General features: G+C 45.3%; 1 long non-coding RNA gene across 1 annotated transcript; it reads left to right on the forward strand.

Moving 5' to 3' along the window:
- Positions 1 to 237: 237 nt before the first annotated feature.
- LOC137154191 (uncharacterized) lies at positions 238 to 24,388 on the forward strand. Its single transcript, XR_010920138.1, has 3 exons — positions 238 to 355; positions 2,364 to 2,446; positions 24,153 to 24,388. It is a non-coding gene; the product is annotated as an uncharacterized lncRNA (long non-coding RNA).

The following is a 24,388-nucleotide window of genomic DNA, read 5'->3' on the forward strand; positions in this document are numbered from 1 at the left end:
GTTCAGTGGGTGCACTGCCAGCCCTAGATCTTTTGCTGACTGGGGATGCAAAAAGTTTTCAGACATCTCAGCTCCCTGCAAAGTGGCCATGCAAAGAAACCCAAATGCATCTGGTGAATCAGCAGTATAGTGTCCCATGGAAGTTGGTACTTGGGGTGACCTCCCTGCTTACCTGCTCGTAGAACCAAACCTGATTGAATGGTTCTCTGCTTTGAAACAGTCCATGACACGTGAGGTGCCAGATGTCTGCAGATATCCTGCTCTGAGCACTGAAGAAATATGGGGAGCCACCTCCAGTCCCTCTTGAGGTGCCCCAGTGAGACTAGTACAAGTTTAGCATAAGGCCAGCAAAAGGGTAAGTCCTTGATGCTCAAGTTTGAGTCTGTTGAGACTGCTGAATGCCCTGGGGTCTGTATGTTTCTATTGTTAAGAAAACAAACACCTGCATCCACAGAAAACTAGTCAATCCCCAGGTAGATGTAACCGAAGGGCTGCTAACTTCCTACTGTTTGGGGAAGTGACTAGGAAGGAGGGTACTCAAGGATGATATGGGAGGGAGGAGAGGTGCAGTTTTGGCTACTCAGATAGGGCTGGGACAAGACTTTTCCTTGTGGTTTGTCCTAACTGACCCTGTCTGCCCACAAAACTTCTTTGTTCCCTACTTCTGTCCGGCAGTGCCAGCTCCTAACTAGATCCCTCAAGCAACGTACCAGAAGGTTGGGTGTAGTGCAGTGTCAGCAGCAAAAGATCTCAGAAAAAACTGACAGAGCTCTGAGTCACTACACATTGGGACATAGGGCCAGCAGAGTACAATCATGAGATCTTTCTTTCATGGGACTTGTGGTGGAAAGGATCTCATTTTAGTTGTGGTAGTTGGCAATTCATAGAAATGTAGGAATGGAAGGGACCTCAAGAGGTAATCTAGTCCATCCCCCTGCATTCATGCAGGACTAAATAAACCTAGAACATCTCTGACAGGTTTGTCTAGCCTGTTCTTAAAAACCTCCAGTGATGAGGATTCCAGAACCTCCCTTGCTATGCTATTCCAGTGCTTAATTATCCTTACAGCTAGAAACTTTTTCCTAATATCTCACCTAAATCTACCTTGCTGCAGATTAAGCCTATTACTAATTGTCCTATCTTCAGTGGAGATGGAGAAAATTAATCATAGTCCTCTTCATAACAGCCTTTCACATGTTCAATGCCTGTTACTAGGTACCTCCTCAGTCTTTTTTTCTTAGGACTAAACATGCCATTTTATTTTTTTACTTCATAGGTCAGAATTTAACTTTTATCACTTCTGGGATCATCTGGCTAAGGGACACATTATTACCCTTCCTCAGTGCAGGACACTGGGAATAAGTGCATTCTCTTTAGTGTTCTGTGTGATTCACACACCCTGCCAACAGCAAGGCCCATCAGAGCCTCTGCTTTATCAGCTCATTTCTATAAACCCTTTCAGTTCCTCAAAGGTGAGGTCTCTTCCTCCCCTTCTTCCCCCTTTTAAACGTTAATCAAGAACAATCTTTGTCCACTGCTATAAAAATCCCATAGGCAGATATGCTGAAGGAGCCAAGATCAGTTTATAACACAGGCCAAATTCCATCCTCACTTATGCTGGCGTAAAGCTGGAGTAAATCCAATGAAGTCAATGGAGCAGTTCTGGATTACACTGGAGTGACAGAATACATAATTTGGCCTGCAAGGCATAAATATATTGAGCATTCCCCTTGAGAGGTGGTGGTTCCATAGCCCTTGACAAAAAAGAAAGATGGTGCATTTCTCCTAGTTCTCCTGGGGGCTGGTAAGAATAATTTAATCGTATCTACACATTACAATAGCTATGTGCTTCCTTCAGAATAGATGGCACAACCTCTTCGTTCACCACTGTTCATACTCACTGATACACTGGCCCCTACGTCTCTCATAAAGTAAGAGCAGTTCCATCTAGGAAGTCCCCTGCAACCCCACACCATTTTGATCTGCTTTTTCAATTGATTATTCTTGTTTGACTTCCAGGAGACAAACCTCTCCTCCTTCATGGTCAACTTTGGTAATGGACTATCTATCTATTTAGACTCAATAGATCCAATCATACCCTGGATCACCTTGTTTGCAGTGTGTGGTAATTTTAATTAGGAAGGGGGAGGATGTATTTAAAAATCTAAAAGGAAAGTTCTCATTCTGATGACTGTGGTGAACAGTTAAATTCGTCACAACTTCCTCACCACTCCCTTCTCTATCTTTTTGCCTTCACGCTCAAAAATGCAGTTAAATTTTACCTAGTCCAGTCAATATCACAGCTTGTCCCACCCCAAGAGCCCTGTGGCAGTTCCAGATAATGAGCAAATGTGCCATTCCAGGCAGCAGATCGCTATCAAAATACAACCACTATGGAAGTTTGTGGCCTCGAAGGATCTGGAACACCTGCGGATGAACTGAACAGGTGAGTAGACCTTGTGAAAATGAGCCGACAAAGAGCATGGTAAAAAATCTGCAAAATCCAGCTCATGTAATGAAATCTGGGGCCTGATCAGAATTGTTGAAGTGGGTGGGAGAGAACTGCAAAATACTTCTACAATCATTAGTTCTAGGTTTGAAATGAATGTGTTATACTGTATTTGCAGCCCTCTGCATCTGCTGTTTTCAACAGTAAGTTTAGAATGACTATTGGAGAACAGTTATAAAAAGAGAATCTTGAATTTACAATCAGGTTCTAAAGCACCTTACAAGGATTATACTATTCCAATCAGAGCAGCAAAATTTCCTGTTTACAGTCCAAAATAATTCCAATTTCAAATATCCAACACTCACAACAAACTGCTCGTGAATCAGCTCTAGCTAGGCCTCTTGTCTGGGTAATTTTTCCTCTAAGTAGCCTTGGAAATTGGTGGGGTTCAAGAGTTATCAGGGACAGAGCCAGGATGGTAATTTGTTCTGCCTTGTACTGTGGAGATCTTTTATATCCTGTATTGACTGGGATCGAGGACGATTCTTGTTCATAGCTACACCCAGCCCAAGGGTTCAGTGCAGAGCTTGGCGTGTGCACACACCTTATGAGATTGATTGATTACATGGGAGAAGCCAGAGGGGGAACCTTATGAACATAACCATCATGTTGAATGGTGTCTCTAGCAACTGTCTTGGGAAGCCTTTGATGTCGAGGAGTATATGGATTAGACAAGTGGCCCAGTTAATCTCTTTGTGGATAGTAAAGGTATGTCTGTATTGCAATAAAAAACCTGCAGTACAGGATCTCAGAGCTTTGGTCGGCTGACTTGAGCTCACAGAGCTCAGGCTGGAGCCCAAGCCCTGAGACCCACCCTGCTTGCAGGGCCTCAGAGCCCAGGCTCCAGCCTGAAATTCTACACTGTAATTTTATAGCTCCACGGTCTGAGTCAGCTGATTTAGGCCAGCTTTGGGTCTTTCATTGCAGTGCGGATGTACCCACAGATCGATCAAAATCCTGAATGCATCCCCGTGTTTTGGTTCTTCTTCATTTGAGCCCAGAAAGGAAATACAAAACGTAGCTATTCCTGCCTTCAGATCTGTCCTCCCTAGGTCTGGCTCAGTGTTTCAGTGGTGGGGAGAATGAGGATGAGGTGAACTCATGTTCAACCTGTAGTATCAGTCTGAAGTTCAGTGATGCAGATCAAGTCAGACAATTCATTGGTGATAAGATTGTGGATGACTTATTCACCAATGATCTTGCATTCATTAGGATGAGGACACTGTATACCTCTGGTTTGGGCCTGTGTGAGGCAGTTGCTTGCCAGCTGCACCAGATCGGATATAGCTCTCTAATAACCTTTTTTCCAAACATTGGTTGACATTTTCTCTGTTTACTTTTTCCCCTTATGAACTGTATTGAAGAAGGGTGCAGCTGGGTAGCCTGATTGGCAGTGATGGCAGATGAATAGTGCACCAGATACCTAGATACTCTTTCACTATTGTTAGTTTCAATGCTAACACTGAACACTGTATATTTTTCTACAGCAAAGCTAGTGGGTTTCTCTCTTGGCCCAACACTCAGACCAGGTTTATTGCAAACTTCTAGTAACACTGGTCTGCAGGTTTCAAGCAAACCTAGGGCTGCCATGGTTTTGGGTAGAAATTCTTCAGCACCTCTAGTTCAGTTTTGCTTTGTATTCATGCAAGCTCTAAGCTTGGAGGGTAGGAGAAAGTTTAGGAAGCCACACAAGGCGAAACCAAGAAAGAGTGGACAAAACCATGCCAAAACTGCCAGGTTCCTCCTAGGTCTAATTTGCTATTCTCGACTGATGCTCCTACTAGAAACCTCCTGTAGCATAAAGCCAGTCTCTATGTTCAGTGATTAAAAATTAATAGGAATATAAATGAAATGCAATACCTGACCCTCTGAAAGAGCTGAATTTACCCAAGCAGCAAAAATACACACAGGTGAAACAGTTCTGTTTGAGCTGTCAGATAACTGGTGTTTTGGCCTGGTGCTCTTCCAGATGAGCTACTTGGATAAGCAAGTGGATTCATACTTTTCAGTCTATACTGAACACACTGTGGTAAAAGACAAGCAGAAAATAACATTAAAGGGACATTGCTATGGCTGATAAGACCAAGACCAAAGATTAAAACAGTTTCAACCAGACCGGGCATCTGGCACTTAAATGTGGCCACCTGATCTGGATTTTTGGGTCCAAATCAATATTGCTTAACCCTTTTAATTTTAGAACTGTTCAAGGCCTTCCTATTTGGGTTAATTCATCGGATTTGGTCGGTCGGTCTTCTCTTACATGTAGTGTAGTTGATGTAGAGATGGGCATAAACCAAACTCCAGACAAAACTGCTAGATTTGAATTTATCAACTCTGTAAAGGAGAGAACCAAAAACCCTCCTGAACTTGGGGTTCAGAATTTGGATTTGAACTTGCCCACATTTAGCCCATTTTAAAGAGAGGTTTGAACTGTGAACATTGATATTAACAAAAATACTTTGCCTCTATTTAGCATCTGTTATCCATTGGGCTCAAAGCACTATTAATTAACAAAGCATTATTAATCCACACTTTACATCTGGAGCACAGAGGGAGTGACTTCCAGATCATCCAGCAAACTAATGGGAGAACTGGCACTTAGACTGAGAGGCAGGGGACCTGCTGTCAGCTAAATAGCCTCTCCACTGGCTTTGGTTCAGGCCCATCTCCAATCTGAGGAAAGAGCTGGTTTTGATGATCACGGAGTCCTTCCCGGCCCCCTACCCTTACAGTATGTCAGATAATGTATAGGGAGAGTAGCGCCTTATAGCTCAGTCAGTCTAAGATCATTCCTACAAAGGCAGAAATTCTACACTGCTGTTCTTCACAGGCACATGCAGATTCATAACATAGGCACAAGTATCAGACACAGCTGATGTCCCCTAACACTCTTCCTTGTGAACTGTAACTGCAATTTTCAAGAGATCAAATGTGCACCATGTATTTCAGATAATTTGTAGAGAAAGGGCCAGGGGCTATCAGCTGCTACAAATGGGATGTGAGCTACATTTTCATGTGGTTAGAAGGGATACAGAAACTGGGTCAAGCACATGCATGGTAAGGATTGAGAATATGGATTAAACCTATGATGTTTGGAAGTCAAAAGGGAAGCAGCAAAGAGAAGTGGGTTAGAACCCAAATGTTTAATTTCAGAGTCAGAATTGCAGCAGCAGTTAAGTATAAGAGAATAGGACCCAAGTGATAGTGACAGCTGGAAGTGGGGAAGTAATGGCTGATGAGGGCATTTATATTTGAGGGGGGAGAGAAAGCTGCAATGGGAGGAAACGGGACGGAATTGAGTTGGTGACTCTAGGGAGCGAGGAGAAGGTACCATAGTAGGAGGGGAAAATAGGTAGCCAGGTGGGTAACATACATCAGTATCTGCCAAATATCTAAGGATAAAAATTCTATGCTTGAATAATAAGAATGTAGCGGAAAGAATATACTATCGACCATGTGACCAGATGGTGATTGTGATACTCTCCAGGAGATTAGAGAGGCTAAAAAAATAGAAAACTGAGTATCAATGGCAGATTTCAACTCCCCCCATATTGACTGAGTACATATCACTTCGAGATGCAGAGATAGTTTCTAGACATCATAAATGACTGCTTCTTGGAGCAGCTATCCCTGGAACTCTCAATGGGAGAGGCAATTCTTGATTTAGTCCTGTGTGGAACACAGGATCTGGACCAAGAGGTGAATACAGCTGAACCGCTTAGTAATAGCAACCATAATATAATTCAACTTGACATCTTTCTGAGGGTTGGTGTGTGTCTGTGAGAGAGTGAGTGTGAAGAAATACCAAAGAAGAGCACCACGGTAGTATTTAATGTCAGAAAAGGGAACTACACAAAAATGAGGAAACTAGTTAAACGAAAATTAAAAGGTAGTCACAAAAATGAAATGCCTGCAAGCTGCATGGAAGTTTTTAAAAAATACCATAATAGAGGCTCAAATTTAATTTATACCCCAAATTAAATACAGTTAAGAGGATAAAGTGCCATCATGGCTAAACAACAAAGTAAAAAGCAGTTGGAGGCAAGAAGGCATCCTTTTAAAAATTGGAAATTAAATTCTACTAAGGAAAATACATAAGAAACATGAGAACAGCGATACTGGATCAGCCCAATGGTCCATCTAGCCCAGTATCCTGTCTTCTGACAGTGGCCAATGCCAGATGCTTCAGGGGGTAATGAACAGAACAGACAATCGAGTGATCCATCCTCTCTCGTCTCTTTTCCAAGCTGAACAGTCAGTTTTTTTTTAATCTCTCCTCATAGAAAAGTTGTTCCATACCCTTAATCATTTTTGGTCCCCTTCTTTGTATCTTTTCCAATTCTAATATCTTTTTTGAGATAGGGTAACCAGAACTTTAAAGGAATATTGTCCAGTGCTAGCCATGATAGGTGTAAAAGCAACACTCCTCCCCAAACTTCTGTGTACTATGTTATATGTAGTATGTTAGACTGCAAACGTGGAAGATAATATGCTTCCTTACCTGGCCAATTAGTTTATAATCTAGAAAGATAGAAAAGGGGTGGGGAAAGTAGATGTAATAACTGCAGTGATCAAAGTTATATACTATATTTGCCCACTGATTACTTTTAAACTAAATAGTGTTAAAGTTAAAACTAACTGCCCCGTCTATGCCTAAATATTCTGTCACCCCCATCCTCTTGTATTTGGCCCTCTCTCTCAGCAGTCATTTTATTCCACCTGACATTAAACAGCAGGGTGCTCTTGGTTATTTAGTGTTGGCAATATTTATTCTGTACATTTCAATTGGTTAGGGTTATCACTATACTTCTACTGCAGTGGATATTTGAATGCTTAATTTACAAACAAATATATTTTGTAAACAATATTTTTACCCTTAAATTGACAATTTTACAGAATTAAGATGAAATGGAAGGGTAGCCCTGGCAGTAGGAACCTCATTTGAGAAATCAAATAGGTATTCTGAGATGTAACAGGTACTTCAGTACGTCTTTTGGATGAGACAGAAGACTGATGGTGGTCATTAAAGAACCCATGGTATGTTTCATAGTGGTTGAAGTGCTAGCCCTAATGACCTGCATTAAATAATTATTTTGCTTATATAAATACCAACACCAATTCTTGACTTCTGGATTAAGTGTTTGTCCTTTGCAGAACTAAGCTGTTGTGTGATGTTGCTGTACACTACTAAACAGCTGCCATCTTTCAACCCTGAGCGGGGGTGGCTGGATTGATTCCATGTATATACAAAAGAGCAAAACTTACGCTTTTCTGAGAGTAGTAGCAGTCCCTAAGTGGCAGATCCTACCTCCTTGGGGCAATTACTGCCTATCAGTCACTGGTGGAGAGAAGTACCATAGCTATGAATTACTGGTACTACTTATTGCAGAAAAAGGCTTGCTATATCCTCAATCCATACCCACCAGATTATGAACATGCAGAATCTACCCTATAGTAATGATGCACTTGGCAATGAACAGTATTGTATAAATGTAAGATATTTCATGGCTTTATCACCCCCTTTTAATAATATATTGTCTGACTGGCTCATACATTTTAGGCATTGAGTTCTGCATCTCCCTGGTTTCTTTTGGGCTGATCATGATTGCTCTAAAAGGTCATCCTGGGTGTTCTCCATTCAACTGCTTTGCTACTTAGCTGTTTTTATTGCCTACAAAGGTTCAGAACTCATTCGCTGACTTTGCAGTCTCCCTTTCTGGATGGGAGGGGGGGGGCAGGGGAATGGGCAGGAATGACTATTGATTTAGCAGTAATAACTGTATGGAATGAAATGTATGGAGCAAGGGATAGTCAGACTGTAATTCGCAGATGAGATAACTGCATGGAGGAGGTAGCAAATATAGTGATTTCTTTAGAAGTGTGTGATATTGAATTAAATGTTGAGGCTTTTAAAAGAAACAGGAACCTCTTCCAATTCAATAGAAAACAGCTTTTGTAACAATGCAGAATCATAGGTGTGGACAGGACCAAATTAGTATCAATCAAATTATGAACTACAGAAATGCATAGTTTGGCATGTGGTTATATTACTTACTGTCTTTTTGGAGACACTAAGGGGTACCTCTTCTAAGGGTATGTGTGGGAGGTATATAAACTGTGCACTAATCTCCCCCACTGTGTTAAAAACTTAGCCCTAAATGTGCACTCCGGCAGTCTTGCACCATGTGTGGGTTGTATGTTAGAAGGGGAAAAAGTACTAACTCGTTTGGAAACTCTCATTGCTCTTTATTTATATGTTCAAATATGCACTCAATCCACGTTTCTTCCAGCCCTTATCAACCCTTACTTTGTTGGGGTTTTTTTTAGAAAGGCTGAATTCAAGTCCTATGTTGCCCAAGCAAACCTACCCTTTATTACTTGTTCCCTCCTCTTTCCCTGTGTGGCCCACTCAGTTTTATCTTTATATATTTTTGAAGTATTAGCTACATGACTTTATCTTTTTAACACTCTGTATGGTGCACTAAGCCCCTCACCCAGCCAGGTCAGGGGATTTCCACCCAAGTGAGCAGTTATGGGTCAGTAACTAACTAGCATTCACAATGGCTGAAATAATTGTAGGGCACTATAATTAGATATTTATATTACAGTAACACCCAAAGACCCCAGTTTGTCAAAGACTGGAAACACAAAAGGCAATCCTTTGTGTAAGGGTCTTGCAACTCTAAAGAGAAAAACAGTCTGAGGGTAAGGAGTAGGGGATACTACATCAAGCACATCAATACGATGAAGAATTGGTGTAGCTTTTAGTTAAGAGGATGAGGTCGGGAGTGGGAAAGAGGAATAGCCACAGCTTGTTCAGCTACCTCCAAGAAGCAGACTGGGCTTTGTAGGCAGCATGGCAAAATTAGTTTTAAAAATAAGGCACTGGCTGTTTGGATTTTTAGCAGGGAGTTTTCCCCATTCCTCAGGAGCAGCATGATGCAAAAGCACAGGTGTATGGAGAAGAAGCTGACTGGTGGGTAGTAATACAACAGTCCTGCTGGTGCCTTAAAATCTCAGATGGCCCAGTCAAAGGAAGTATTAATATTTATAGGAATTTAGTGTTCCGTAATAATGTAGCAGTATATTTGTTTTTCAGACTCCCCACTTCAGCCCCATCTTTGCTGGATTCTCTATTTGGTCCCACGTGCCCCAACTAGCTGCTGCCTCTTCTCTGAGGTTTACATGTAATATAATCTCCTGTAGCCAGCATGAAGAAACTCCCAATGACTGGCCATGATGCTCTGTAAATGTGAACACAGTTGGGAACAGGGAATGCAGTTTCCTCATGCTGGTCAAGGGAGATTATATTACTATTATATTCTCAACTCTGTGCATCAAGGCCAATCATCTGGATATTCTGTATTTTTATTTTAACTGAAAAGCAACACTTTTTATGGCTTGTTGGCTTTTGGCAGATGCAATATATTGTGTGATCTTCCAGACACAGGGTGAAAGGATAATTTTTATACTGAATAAAGGAAGCAATGTAATCCCCAGCTTCCTAAATTAATCTTTGAACAAACAGAACCTTGTTGTTTACAGTTTTACACTACTACTAAATCCACTCAGGAGCTGGACTCACACAGTGATGCCTCAAGTATACATGGGGCACAGTGAACCTGTCCCAGCGTTTTTTAATTAACTTTACATAAAGGCATCTGGAAAACTTTACCTTTTGCCAACAACTATGGCATTTTATACTTAATAGCATGCACAAATACTGTAGAGCAGAAATAAGTGAGAAGAGTAGTGAGCAAAGTGCCACTGTTTCCATTCTTCCTCTGCTTAGTTCCTTTTTTTCAAATAAACCTAGAGTGACCAATTCACACTAAAGAGCAAAAGCAACCTGCAAGCCTAAGATTGGCTTTGCTGAAATGAACCACCTCTGAAAAGCTGCATGTAAATCATGGTAAATTATTTTGTCTAAAAGATAGAAGGCCATTAACAGGCTTGACACAGTCACAGGCCACCCGTGCAAGAAAACCCACCTCATATTTATTACCATGATTCATTTAATAGATCCTTTTATCATTCTCAGGGTGATACGTTTCTTTTTATATTAGCCAACCTAGCATAGTAATTAATTCCCACCCAAAGACTCTAGATCATCACTCCTCCTCCCCCCACAAGGTGTTGCAAGCTCTTAAATTAGCATTCCACTTGCCACAGTGTGTCTCACTCATTATTTACATGCACTGGTGCCTGGAGTACAGCTTAAACAATTACATTTATTTCAAGTACAAACTCTCGTTTCACAAGGATATACATATGATATGAAAAAAATCCTAAATACTCTAGCATTTTTCAGTAGTAGTAAACCAGCTAATCTCCCCATTCGCTTTGAATCAGTCTCCGTCACAACTTGATGATTCTAACCATTTTTGATAGGGTGTGAAATCACAAATTTGTAACATACCTATTTTTACAGACTAATTCAACATCACTGCAGCTCAAAGAATATGCTTTGATACAATGGTTCTATTTTGAGTCTTGCTCTCTTCATATGAGTCAGCAGGCAAGTGAGACATGCCTATAAAAAGTTTTCCCAGGTGGCCCCTGGTTGTGGATGCCCCTCTTGGGCCTGCTTTTTAGAAGTGTCAAGTATCCATTGCCCCAACTGAAGTCAAATGGAGCTGCAAGTGCTTACCATCTTTGAAAATCAAGCCCAAGGTCTCAATTTGAGAACTTAAAATCAGTGTCTACTTTTGAAATTTTGGCTGTAGATGGCTCACCTAGGACAACAGGCAGGCCTGCCTACAGGAATTCCAGGCCCCAGGGCAGAACAGTCCGGTCCCACGCACAATCTGTCCCAGACCCTTCCAAGCTCAGCTGGGGCCTGCTCACTGCCATGTCCTCCCTGCACATAACACAGTCCCCGTCCTCTATTCCATACTCCCCCTTCCCCCAGGAGGTGAGCGACAGCTGGGTGGGCTGAGCAGTGAAGGGGGGACATGGCACGCAGCAGTGGGGGGGGCCGAGCAGAGAAAGACACGTGCATGCAGCAAGTGCCAGGGGGAGGAAAAGGGAGGCGGTGAGCAGGGGAGGAGAGAAAGGATGAACACACCACGCGACAGCGGGGAGGGGGAGACACTGGGTGTGGAGGGGAGACGCCAAGTGGGGAAATGGGGATGTGGAAGAGGAGGGGGGCCCACTGGGGAGGTGGGCTGGTGGGGAGGGACGCGGCGGCAAGCAGGTCAACCAGGCGGGGGTCAGGGGCGGAAGAGGTGGGTGAAGGAGCTAAGGTCCGTGAGGGGAAGCTTTCACCACACTCTCCATGGTCTAGGCCCCTTTTAAAATCACTGGGCTCCTGGGCAATTGCCCTTTTGCTCTAGTCCCCTTCGGCGGGGCTGACGAGGGGTCTGTGCCTGAATCAGGAGGAGAACTTTGGTCTCCTGACTCTGACCTGTGCTTTACCCAAAAGACCATCTTTCCTCATCTATATATTTTGAAGAGTGGGATGCAACAGGCAGTCTGCATTCACATGGCATTGAGATGAGCCTTAAAAGTGAGTTCATGCCTATTCTGTCAGTTTCTGAGCGTATGTTATAAGTATAGTGTGTTAAATAGTCCCTGATGAAGTGTGGTAGCCATTTAATAAATTGTGTTACTATCGCCACATAATTGGAGCCTCTAACGGTCTGCACAGTGCTGAACATCTAACCCAGTGCATCACGACAGATGGGATGCTGTAGCATAAAAATATGACAAAAAACAAACATTACTTAAGGTGGAAATCCAAAGCCATCAAAGCCATTGACTCAGTTGGTACCTCAGATGAGAGCCGGTGGTGAGCTGTTGGTACCGATGTTTGCATAGGTGCAGGGTGCGCCAGGGATGGGAACTTTGCCTTATTCTGTACCGATGCTTCATTTGGTGCTGCTGCCTGAGAGGCAGTGCAGTCTTTGAACTTCTCCTTTTCTTCTTCGAGTGCTTACTCATGTCCATTCCACTATAGGTGTGTGCACGCCTCTGTGCACGGTTACCATGAACTTTTTTCCCCTTAGCAGACCCTGTAGGGCCAGCTCCGGCGCCCCTTAGAGCCCCGTACACATGCTGTGGTATATGAGGCGCTGCTGGCCCTACGCCCCCTCAGTTCCTTCTTTCCACCCGTGACAGTTGCTGGAACTAGCCTTGCTCTTTCAGCAAGTACTATTCCCCTTGTTCGGACTTATTTGATATTCTAAGTTAGTTTTAGTTAAGTAGTTAAGTGTTGTTAAGAGTAGTTAGAGATAAGGCAAGTCCTTGTGGGAACTTCAAGCGGCCGGGCTATGCCCCGGTCACCGGGATTCAAGCCGTGTGCCTCCTGCAGGAAGGCCTTCCAGCTCAGTGACCCCCATGATAGCTGCCTTAAGTGCTTGGGGGAAGCCTACAGAAAAGAGAAGTGTAAGATCTAAAGGGCTTTTAAACCGAGGGCTCAAAAGGACCGAGAGAGCCGGTTGAAAGCCCTGCTGATGGAGGCAGCGCTCTGCCCGGTGTCTAAGCTGGCCTGCGCGACCTCGGTACAGAGCACACCACTGACACCACCCTCGACTTGGCACCGCACAACATCGCCAGCACCGAAGGGGAAGAATCAGTGTGCGGAGCGCGGACACTCCCCTGCACTGTCGGTACGGGCAAGGTTGAGTACAGAGATGCACTGGACCCGGCCAGTCGAGTCTTCGCCAGTGCCTGCATCTCTGGTAAGGGAGTCTCCCCCGACTCCTGGGAGTGGGAGAGTGCCGCCATTGACACCAGAGACTTTTCAGGCGGCAAGAGCCTTGTTGGCCTTGCCTACGCCACCTCCGCCCCACCGTCTGCTGAGGGAGAAGGGGTCAGTGTCACCGGGGTTGGGTCCTCCTGAATGGCTATAGAGATCACCGGTAAAGGGAGGAAGATCTCCCACCAGACAGTCTCCGAGGGTAGAGCGGAGCTGCTCTCCCAACAGCTGCTTCAGGTTAGCGTTGTCGAGCCAACCTGCTCCGACACAGGACGTGGAGTCCCCCTCTCAGTGCCAACATCAATGCCTGGCACCAGAGGCAGCAGATGCCAGGAGGCGGCACCAGTTGAGGGCTGCCAGGCGGCGCTTGAACAGCTCCCGTTCCAGATCCCCAGCACTGAGGAGTTCGCCCGCACCGAGACGGCGCAGAACCCGGTCGCCATCGGAGGACCCACCACCGCACAGTCCATGACACGGAACCAGGTCGCCGGAGTCCGGCTTGGCACGGCGCCGACCTCTGTCACCGAAGGTGTCTGCAGGGCCGCAAGATAAGTGGCAACGGAAATCATTGGTATCGAGATGACACTCTGGTACCTCTAGCTCTTCGGAGTGCACCTCCATTCGTCGGCGCTGCTCGCCGTGACAGAGGCAGTCCTCATCGTCCCTCAGGTTGGAGGTGGCAAGAGGGCGGTCCCCTGCACGGAAGGGTGCCTGGGGCCAAGGACGTATACAGCACCGCCCGTCCAGGGCCTCTGACTATGAGGATGACTCAGTCTCCTGGGGGAACAGTCATCGGGAGAGCTGACGCCCCCACAAAGCGACAGTCCTGGGTTGGTCTCAGGGACAATGGTCACAACAATGGCCTTATTGGGCCCCATGGGGGATCCAGGTGGGGTTGGGGCCCCAACCCATTGTCACCTGGGGTGTAGTCAGGGCCTCTGGCACTGGAGAAGGCCCATAGACACCATTCCTCAGACGAGGAGTCGGACCCCATGGAGGGACCCTCTAAGGGCATATCCCTTTGTCAGGTGGGGGAGCACCCGCAGGACGCATCTCGGTTGCCTCGTCCAGTGAGGAGGAAGAGGACTGTCTCCCGGGACCACATCGTGCCACTGGAGAATTTCAGGGCACACCAGGAGCTGCTCAAGAGAGTGGCCTCTAACCTGGGGCTGGAGGTGAAGGAGTTAGGGGAGGCTGATGATACCCTCTTCAATGTGCTGGCGGCGGCTGCCCCAGCAAGAGTGGCCTTCCCAGTCCATGAAAGGGTCCTTAAGATTGTAAAGGCCCTGGGGCAAATCCGTTTCTCGGTCGCCCCTACGTCAAAGGTGGCCGAGAAAAAATATTACGTCCCAGCCAAGGAGTTTGAGTATTTGTTCTCACACCCCGCCCCGGGAACCCTGGTAGTAGACTCGGCAAACAGCGAGACAGGCAAGGTCAGCCAGTGTCCACTCCCAAAAACAAGGACAATAAGAAGCTGGATGTGCTTGGGAGAAAGGTTTATTCCACGGCAGCCCTGCAGTTCAGGATTGCCAACCATCAAGCCCTCCTGGGCAGATATAATTTCAACCTGTGGGACTCCCTCAGGTGGTTCGCCCAGGCTGCAGACTTTAGCACTATCATAGAGGAAGGAACCACAGTAGCTAGGGCAGCGCTTCAGCCATCCTGTGATGTTGCTGACTCAGCGGGCAGGGTCATAGCCTCCGTCATCTGTATGAGAAGGTGCTTGTGGCTGCAATCCTCGGGCCTGTCCCAGGAAGTGCACCAGTCTATTCAGGACCTCCCCTTTGATGGGTTGGCCCTATTCTCGACCAGACTGATGCGAAGTTGCATAGTCTGAAGGACTCCAGGGCCACGCTTCGCTCCCTGGTCCTTTACATGCCCCAGTTTTCCAGGTGTCAGTCACGGCCCCAGGCGCAGCAGCCAAGGCCTCTGCCCAGGCCTTTCCAACCCTATAGAAATAGGGATGGGGGGGGGGGTTTAGAAGAAATCAGCTCTCTAGCTCATCCTCAGCTCCCCATCAGGGCCCCCCAGGAGGTCTGGCAACCAGCAGAGGCAATTTTGATGGTGTGCCTGAGTGTGGCGCCCCTACCACTCCCCTGGATCTGCCCCACTCCTTCCTAAACAGCTTAAGGCCCTTCTATCCCAAATGGGCAAAAATCACTTTGGACAGTTAGGTCCTCAGGAGAGTCTTAGGGGGCTACGCCATACAGTTTACATCTACCCCCCCAAACAACCCTCCTCCACTGTCCCTCTTCAGGGACCCCTCTCATGAGCAACTCCTCTTGCAGGAGGTGGACACCCTCCTCAATCTGGCAGTGGTGGAAATAGTCCAAGGCAGAAGGGGTTTTATTTGAGGTACTGCCTCATCCCCAAGGCAAAGGGTGGTCTGAGACCCATATTAGACCTGCGTCGTCTAAACAAATATGTCAAACGACTCAGGTTTCGCATGGTTTCCCTAGTCTCCATAATCCTTTCCCTGGATCCAGGAGACTAGTATGCCACTCTCAATCTCAAGGACGCATACTTTCATGTGTTCATCCTCTCCAGCCACAGGCACTTCCTCCATTTCATGGTGGCTGGCTCCCGCTACCAGTTTACAGCCTTGCCCTTTGGCCTATCTTCGGCTCCAAGGGTGTTTACCCATCGCATGGCAGTAGTGGTTGCCCACGTAAGACGAAGGGGTGTGCAAATTTTTCCTTACCTGGACGATTGGCTGATCAGGGGCAGCTCTAGGTCCCAAGTGCAGGAAAGTGTGACCCTCACTTGCTCCATGTGCAGCAGGATGGGACTACTCATAAATAACAGAAGTCCACACTAACCCCAGTGCAATGAATAGAGTTCATTGTGGTCACCCTGGATGCTTCCCAGGCCAGAGCCTTCATGCTTCAGCCATGTTTTGAGGTGATGGTCTCTATCCTCTCCCAGCTGCACCAATGCCCCACACAACAGCCAGACACTGCCTACAGCTGTTAGGTCACATGGCGGCCTGCACGTATGCAGTGAGACTAGCTCACCTGAGGCTCATACTGCTTCAGGCATGGCTGGCCTTGGTACATGTTCTGAGCACACGACCATTGGACTAGGTGGTCACAGTTCCCCCGCCCGTCTTAGCCTCCCTAAACTGGTGGTGGAGTCACAGGGCAGTGATGGGAATTGTGATGGAAACGTTCCGTTCAGGGAACTGGTCCCATCAGTCACCCTAATTTCTGACGCCTCGGATGTAGGATGGGGAGCCTACATCAGTGCCAACCTAAGCACTCAGGGAGGAGAGGCACCTGCACATCAACATGAAGGAGCGGAGGGCCATTCGCCTAGCATGCAAGGCGTTCCTCTGATTCCTGACAGGCAGAGGGGTGCAGGTGCTGACAGACAACACTGTAGCCATGTTGTACATAAACAGGCAGGGAGGAGCACGCTCCTCAGCCTTCTGCAAGAAAGCTATCTGTCTGTGAGACTTTGCTGTGAGGCACGATTTCCACCTGACTACCTCTCACCTCCCAGGAGTGAGGAATGATGAGGCGGATCGCCGCAGCAGGTCATTTCTACCCTGCCACGACTGGTCATTGCACCCGGAGGTCGTGACTATGATCTTCCAGAAGTGGGGTGTTCCCCAACTGGAACTGTTCGCGTCGGTCTGGAACACCAAGTGTCCGAGATTCTGCTCGCTCCAGGGTTGCAAGACTGGGTCGATTTACGACGCGTTCCTCATCGACTGGACAGGGACCCTCATTTATGCATTTCCGCCCATTCCACTCCTACCCAAGGTCCTGCTGAAAATAAAGGACAGGGCGAACGTTATACTCATTGCTCCAGCTTGGCTGACACAGCACTGGTTCAGCATGCTGCTAGACCTTTTGATCGTTCCACCCCGGAGCTCCTGAGACGGCACGACCTTCTATCCCAGGACCATGGTCATCTGTTGCACCCGGACCTGGACTCCCTGCACCTCACTGCCTGGAGACTCTGTGACTGACGGAAGAAAGAGAGAGCGTGCTCAGTGCAGGTCCAACAAGTCCTGCTTGGCAGCAGGAAGCCTTCCACACAAGTCGTGTATCGGGCTAAGTGGAGGCGGTTTACCTGTTGGGCGGTGTCCCGGGGTATTCCACCCAGCCGCTCGCCTATACAGGAGATCCTGAAGTACCTGCTCCAGCTAAAGCTCCAGGGTCTGGTGCAGCCCTCATTGAGGGTACATCTGGTGGCCATTTCGGCCTTCCATCAGCCGCTGGACGGGAGATTGCTGTTCTCCCATCCCATGTCGGTCAGGTTCCTCAAGGGGGTGGAGAGGCTTTATCCGCAGGTCTGTGACCTGGTGCCTCTGTGGGATCTCAACCTGGTCTTCTCGAGACTCACGCCGCCCCCTCCCCCCCATGGCTTCATGCCCTCTGCTCATCCTTTCATGGAAGGTAGCATTCCTGGTGGCCATTACTTCAGCCAGGAGGGTCTCTGAGATTAGGGCCTTGACCTCGGAGCCCCCCATACAGTATTCTATGAGGACAAGGTTCAGCTGAGGCTGCATCCAGCCTTCCTACCCAAGGTGGTTTCCCAATTTCATTGTAATCAAGATATTTTTCTACCTGTGTCTTTCTTCCTAAACCTCACGGTTCGGAAGAGGAGAGGAGATGGCATTTGCTGGACATTAGATGAGCCCTGGCCTTCTACATCAAGTGCACAAAGCGGTCCTGGAAATTGACGCAACTCTTTGTTGCAGTGGCCAACCGGATGAAAAGCTCACCTGTCTCCACCCAGCACATCTCCTCGTGGATTACATCATGCATCAAGTTCTGCTACGAGCAGGCGAAGGTGCCTCTTCCGGGAACCATCACAGTGCACTCAACCAGAGCTCTACAGCCTTCTTGGAGAGAGTGCCCCTGGAGGACATCTGCAAAGCTGCCACCTGGTCGTCGGTGCATACCTACGAGTCCCACAATGCCATTATCCAGCAGGGGAGAGAGGACCCAGGATTCGGCAGAGCGGTGCTGAAGGCAGCTCACCGCTAACTCTGACCCACCTCCAAAGTATTGCTTGTTAGTCACCTATAATGGAATGGACGTGAGCAAGCACTTGAAGAAGAAAACAAGATTATTTACCAGTAACTGATGTTCTTCGAGATGTGTTGCTCATGTCCATTCCACAACCCACCCCCCGTCCCTGCTACCGGAGTTGGCAGAAAGAAGGGACTCGGGGGGCGTAGGGCTGGCAGCGCCTCACATACCACACCATGTGTGCGGAGTTCCAGGGGGTGCCGGAGCTGGCCCTATGGGATCTGCTAAGGGGGAAAAAGTTTTGGGTAACTGTGCAGGGAGGCATGCACACACCTATAGTGGAACGGACATGAATAACACATCTCGAAGAACATCAGTTACTGGTAAGTAACCTTGTTTTACTTAGGAGGCAGTATTGAAGTGATGGAGCCGGAGCCCCTGGTGTCCTTAGGCAGTACAGGTGAACTCATGGCAGAGGTACCCTGATGCTTTTGGGTACTGTGTTTTGGAGCTGCCATTACCAGGGTGACTGAGCAGGCTGGGGCACTCCTCTGGCTGGCCAAAGGCACTGTTTGGAGCTCTTTTCTGCAAGCCTTTACAGCTGATTATTTTTGCAATTCTACCCCCTTGGAAGCTGACCTCTCCAGGGACAATTTGTGTCCTGGATCAGGCTCAGCACAAGAGTCAGCTGCCAATTGAAGTTCACTCTGCTTCTGGTTTTTGCAAGACTTTGCCTTCAGCTGTTGGCAGAGGGTGCATTTTTGTAGGACATGTGATTATCCCAAACACAATAGGAGTGTCTGTCTGTTACTGGAATAGATTCCTTGCAGAAGAGGCACTGCTTGAAGCTGGGAGAGCCCCGCATGCCCCTGGTGGGGCTATCACCCTCCAAAGTGAGGAATGCAGAAGAACGGTCGTTTTATCTCTTAATTAAAAAAAAAAAAAAAAAAAAAAAAAAAAAAAAATTTAAAAAGTCTAACTACTGAACACCCTTGAAACCAGGGAAATGAAAGTTTTTTTTCTTTCTTTCTTTCTTTTTAATCCCAACAGGGTAAATGGAAACACTAACTATTAAGAGGAACAAAAGAACTATAAACAATACTACTTATGGTAATGATACAGAAAAAGAAGGGACAACTGCTTGCTCTGTTCAAGGCCAAAGGCAGTTGTGAAGGAACTGGGGACGGGTTTGCTTGCGCAGCACCAGATACCCTTGAGGCAAACCACAAGGGAGGGAGAGCACATGTGCAGGCCAAATGGACACTGCTACCTAAAATTGTTTATTAGCAGTGCAGGGTTGGTTGCATATACAGCGACAGAAAAGCTCCCTTAAGGACACTACTCGAAGAATTATGCTATAAAATTGTGTGTTTTTTAAGAAGGCGTTTCAAGAATGATTACATTTGGTAGGTCATTGATTCCAGCAGAGAAATTTATAGCTATCCCAACTAAAAAGTACTTGATGATATTATAAATAGTCAGGGTCAAACTTGCAGTGAAGCCTTAACTGGTGCATGTGCATCTTGATGCACTGATGCCTGCTCATGCAGACGATATATTAGAATACCTGCAGTAAGAGACAGTTGCTTTTTGACATGAGAACACTCTAGGACAGCCAGACAAGACATCTCTAAGGAGGGCATCTTGAAAAGCTTAGTGCATCTATGAAGGCTAATGAGAACATTCATGTTTTTCTTCACTTTAAAAACAACTGCATTACCTAAAGAAGAAAGCACTATGTTTTCATAAAAGGATGTTTCAGGTGCTGTGTGTGTTGCTGCTCAAATCCATTTTGTTTGGCTAGGACAGACTCACCAAAGACCTTTCCATATGATATGGTGAATAGAACAGAGGCCTCCTTTACTCTGTTTGGTCACTCAAAACTCTTAGGGTCAGAGGTGAGAGCACATAGCAGGGCTCAAAAAAAAAAAATCCCTCCTTCCCTGTACCTGTATCAGAGCTAAGGAGGGGAAACAGAGCAGCCACTGCCAGGCAGCTACTCCCCATATTATGGATGCACAGAACCATTTCAGTTCCTGCTGTGCTCCTGGGGAAGCACAACTACATGATGGACTTTACATGCAACTGATTTTAAGATCACAATCCAGCCACTGATTGGCAGGAAGCCAATGGAGGCAGCATGGTGTATCTAAGCACAGAATATTGACAGAAAAATTTCTGACGTCTAATCTCCATGTTGCCACTGACTGCTGTGTGCTCTGACTCATTTAACCCTTCTATGCTTGTTTTGTGAAACTAGGGTAACATTTATCCACCCTGCAGAGATTTTGAGGATAACAATGTTTGTTTAAAAAAAAAAAAACACTACTTAGATAAGTGCTGAATATTTTTTACAGTTTAATCCTTTTTACACTCCCCACCTCCCCCCAGCCTAATTTCGGCTATTACCTTTCATCTGCTTAGCACATCTCCAGCATGCAATGTACCCATAAAGAACAGACTAGCTCCATGGAAACTAAGATTACTTCTTTCAGGGAGAATATTTTTTTTTTTTTTTTTTTTTTTTTTTTGTAGCCTGCCAACTAGAAGATGATTTGGCATAGCCAATGCTTCTATTTTTAAGGCAGGTTGAATATACAGACAAAGAAATACTTTAAGAATTATGCTTGTTGCAGCATTTATCTGCTACTGTACATTCGCTGGATGTGAAACTAAAATAGCAGAGCTGTCAAATTTATTTGCAATTGAATGAACATATTCTATCAAACCAGTCTAAGTAAGAGTACACGTACAATGGGAGAGGAGGTAATTTGGATCAAAATCTCTTGCATAAAGCAGATGAAATTCTTCTAAATCACCAATGTTGTGCACATTTGCACCAGCAGTTAATTTGGCCCTCTATTTGATTGGTGGCCAACCTCCTGTTTTGAAATGTAAAATCATTTGGGAATTACTTATAAAAAATGTTAACAAGTAAATAAATATCTAATACAGTAATGAGAGATGGGCCTGGACGGAGCTGAACACTTCTGGGAGGATGCAGAATCTGAACTCAGGTCCAAATTTCACAGCTGGTTGCCAGTTCTAGAATGGGTTGAACTAAACCCCTGAATTTACAGGGAGCACTACCTAGGTCTTTATATACATATGCACAACTTGTGAATTTCAACAGGAGCTGTTTGCATGTGTCAAGGACAGAATGAGACCCCCTGAAAAAGCCATCCAACATAAACAATAACCAGAGATCTAATACACCACATCAATAATACACAGCAATAATAAAGCAGCTCTTTAAAATTAAGGAACATTCTACAATAAGCTGAGAGTTGAAAAGTGGTGGTACTCTAAAGGGCTTCAGTAAAACTGGAAAAATCAAAGCTTAACCTCTGCAATAATCATGCAACAGAGTTAATGCGTGGAAAAGCACGGGTGGCAGTAGCAGTACTCCAAGTGGATGCTCAATCCAAGAAGTCCTTTCCTGAAGGCAAGTTTAAGTGATATACTGTAGTTTAACTACACAGAAAAGGTACTTCATTCTTTCATTATATTAAACAGAAAAGGATGAGTGCATTATATAGAAAACAAAGGTAGAGAGATTGTACTGTATCCTTGGCTTAAGTACAGTTTTGTCTATTGATTTACACTAGATCCACAAAGCGATTGAGACACTTAACTGCCACTTTAGGTGTCTCAAAGATTTAGATCCTCAAAACCAAAGTTCAGCTGCCACCCAACCCGGTGGCACATGAAGTCCCCAAACAATGGGCACATACAAAGCCACTTAACTCCTGACCTACCCCCCCAGGATTCTCAGACTAGATGTTCCCTCTCCAACTTCATCTGCACAGCCCAATCCAGTAGGCGTCCTCAGAGGCTGCCTAAGAGCACATCTACTAGAATGGGCTCAGTGCACAACATGGAGAGGGGGCAGGGGAAGGAAAGGGGCTATGCTGGCTTTTGTGAATCCCATTCTTAGACTCCCATCTCCACCCAGGCTTTGTAAAGGAATCCACTGGGTGGTATAGTGCCTAAAGTTAGGCATTGCAATGCTAAACTAAGTCCACTTTATGGCTCTAGCCTTTAGATTTAAAAACCTGTACTAAACTCTAGCTGTGATGGATTATTTGCCATAAGTCCTTGGCATGTAATATTTGTGACCCATCTGTGCCTAGGGTAGCCACCTGAAAATACCAAGGGCAGGGCAGGCTGTAAAAGGAGAGCAGATTCTCCCAGCACTGGTGGGTGACACTGAAGTCAGACTTCCCAACCAGCCACAAACAGTGCTTCTGATTCCTCACACTGGTTATCAAGATGCCAAAATAAAAATCTATACAGCCCCCTTTACTGCATTCCAGTCTCTGGCTCCCAATCAGCCACTAAGTCCAGTAAAGAGACCAGTTATTTAAAACTCTATGCTCTTTACCAAAAAGGTTTCTCCTGACCCCAAAGGGTCAGCCACAATACCAGATCAATGTAAGTTTGGATCTTACCCAAAATACCACACTGCCAGCCAATCCTTTAGTAACTAAACTAAAGGTTTATTATAAAAACAAAAACAAAGCATAAGAGAAATGTTAAAGGATTAAAGCAATCAGATACATACAACTGATTTGAAAGTCCATATATATATATATATATATATATATATATATATATATATATATATATATATATATATATCAGGTTTCTAGTAGAATTATGGTGTTTGCAGGCTTGTATAGTCCCTCTGGTATACATCCAGTACCTGGATGGGTCTCAGTCCTTTTTTTCACAGCTTCAGTTCAGTTGTAGATGAGATGATCCAGAGGTAGGTAGGTGGCTGAAGGCTGGTGATGACTGAAAACAAAATGGATCTCGTGCAGGTACCTTTTATGTCCTTTGGCCTTTGCCATGCGGCTTGTGGAAATTTACAGGAATAAAATGGAGTCCAGAGTCACATGAGTAGGTCCTGGATTACTCATCAGTATATCCCTGGCTTCTGCCCCTGGGCCCATTGTACCTGTGAATTTCTTTAATGAGCCATTAAGCAGGCTAGGGCTGTAGCCATCCTGTCTGGGGTGTCGCCCAGACACAGCACAATTTGAAATACAGATATGGATATGTTTGATATAACTTCCATTACACATATAGCACAAACCATCATCATCATCTTACTTAGCACATTATAGACTTTTAACAGTACCTGACACAGCATATCATGGAATTAGTATGATTTTGACACACTGATATTAAATAATATAATAAATGCCGTTCCGCCCCCCCCCCCAATCCAGCCAGTGTGACAATATTACTACACCCTTGTACATGAGGGATTACAACTTAATCCCCAGAAATACATGGTAGCAACTGATCTTCATCACAACAGTCAAGGTGAATTCTTATGGTAGTTACGTTCTAGACTACAAAGAAATAAATGGGGTTGGGGGTAAGAGATCTACAGGTCAGTTGCAGAAGTGCCCAAACATGCTCTTGGGCCGATCAAAGACATAGAGCTCCCTAAGGATTAATTGTGCTTGTATAATACTACCTGCAGGAACAGATCCTTTATCTGTGGGAGTTGACAGCACAATTGCTTCATGGGGAGCTATGTCTCTGCACTTCTGCAACTACCCCCAGAACTGTAGATCTCCATGACAGTTTCATGCTTCTTTACAGCATTTTAGAGAAGAATATTCGGAAAATCAAAAGGAGTAAATCAAAAATGAGGAAAAAGTATTTAGCTTTTCATCTGATCTTCATAGTGAACAACAGACAAGGTATTTGAGACTTTTGGTAGAATTTTAAATAGAATCAACAAATAGGTTTTGCATGAAAACTCAAAGTCAAAATGTTCACTGAAATTCAAATTGTTACAGTATATTTCCTTGACTGTTAGAGAGGATGGTGATAGTCACATATCAAATGGACTCCCTGGTATCTTACTGTCTCCCCAAGGTGTTTCTGTTATGTGGAAGGAATCCAATCAACTTTGATTTAAATGTTCTTAATTTATAATTTACAGGGAACTCATGTTGTTGAAAACTGATACCTCGAAACATCCTTCTTCACAAGGGATATGGAACAATATTGGGAGATAAGAAATAAAGCAAATATTGATTAAAGTGGCATATCTATCTGCTTTGCATGAAGGGAATATTAAATACTTTAAAATTGACAACTAAATCTGACTTTGCTATTTAACAGAGTTGTTTTTCAATATAAATGTAATGTCATTTGTTATACTCATTTTCAGGAAAT

Source organism: Emydura macquarii, unplaced genomic scaffold, assembly GCF_026122565.2.
Source record: "Emydura macquarii macquarii isolate MOO-44397 ecotype Brisbane River unplaced genomic scaffold, CSIRO-AGI_Emac_v2 contig_295, whole genome shotgun sequence".
NCBI lineage: Eukaryota > Metazoa > Chordata > Testudines > Chelidae > Emydura > Emydura macquarii.